The following is a 1,448-nucleotide window of genomic DNA, read 5'->3' as shown; positions in this document are numbered from 1 at the left end:
GCAGGCTGGGAAATAGGAGTTGTAGTTGAGTTTGTGTGGGGAATTTGGGGTGTTCTGTCCTCTCTTTGACCTCATTTGAGGCAAAACACACTGAGGTCCAGTGAACCAGTGAATGGATCCATCCACAGATGACTACATTTGAGAGATGAGTTACAGTTTGTTTTTGTCTGAGCAGATTCTGCCAGTAAATCAATGCTGGGTTGTGATGGTACAGTCTCTGGGAAAAATAATCCAAGTTAGGAAATAGGGTGACATTTCTGATTTGCCCCCCTCTGGTAAAACCCACCAAAGTCCACTCTGAGCTATGGAAAGAGCTGTGTCAGTCACAGAGTTCCTAAACCATACTCTCGGACTGCACTTCTTGTTCCATTTAAACGATCGAAAACTTTTGTGCCAGCATCATAGAACAGCATCATAGAACAGTAGCATAGAACAGCATCATAGAACAACATCATAGAACAGCAGCATAGAACAGCATCATAGAACAGTAGCATAGAACAGCATCATAGAACAGCATCATAGAACAGCATCATAGAACAGCATCATAGAACAGTATCATAGAACAGCATCATAGAACAGCATCATAGAACAGTAGCATAGAACAGCATCATAGAACAGCATCATAGAACAGCATCGTAGAACAGCATCATAGAACAGTATTGTAGAACAGCATCATAGAACAGTAGCATAGAACAGCATCATAGAACAGCATCATAGAACAGCATCATAGAACAGCATCGTAAAACAGTAGCATAGAACTGTAGCATAGTGCTGTGTGTGGAGGACCAGAGGGTTATGAAAGCTTTATCAGTCAGTCTGATCAATGTCCCTCTGCCTCTCTACTCTGCACTAACTCCTAATGAAGGACAGGCCAGACAGAGAAACGCTCTCTAACTCCTAATGAAGGACAGGCCACACAGAGAAACCCTCTCTAACTCATAATGAAGGACAGGCCAGACAGAGAAACCCTCTCTAACTCCTAATGAAGGACAGGCCAGACAGAGAGACCCTCTCTAACTCCTAATGAAGGACAGGCCAGACAGAGAAACCCTCTCTAACTCCTAATGAAGGACAGGCCACACGGAGAAACCCTCACTAACTCCTAATGAAGGACAGGCCACACAGAGAAACAGTATCTAACTCCTAATGAAGGACAGGCCAGACAGAGACACCCTTTCTAACTCCTAATGAAGGACAGGCCACACAGAGAAACAGTATCTAACTCCTAATGAAGGACAGGCCAGACAGAGAACCCTCTCTAACTCCTATTAAAGGACAGGCCACACAGAGAAACACTCTCTAACTCCTAATGTAGGACAGGCCAGACAGAGAAACAGTATCTAACTCCTAATGAAGGACAGGCCACACAGAGAAACCCTCTCTCACTCCTAATGAAGGACAGGCCACACAGATAAACGGTATCTAACTCCTAATGAAGGACAGGCCAG

The sequence above is a fragment of the Oncorhynchus keta genome, chromosome 28 (assembly GCF_023373465.1).
Source record: "Oncorhynchus keta strain PuntledgeMale-10-30-2019 chromosome 28, Oket_V2, whole genome shotgun sequence".
Classification (NCBI taxonomy): Eukaryota; Metazoa; Chordata; class Actinopteri; order Salmoniformes; family Salmonidae; genus Oncorhynchus; species Oncorhynchus keta.
The sequence above is the reverse complement of the archived record's forward strand: the minus strand, read 5'-3'. Positions refer to the sequence as shown.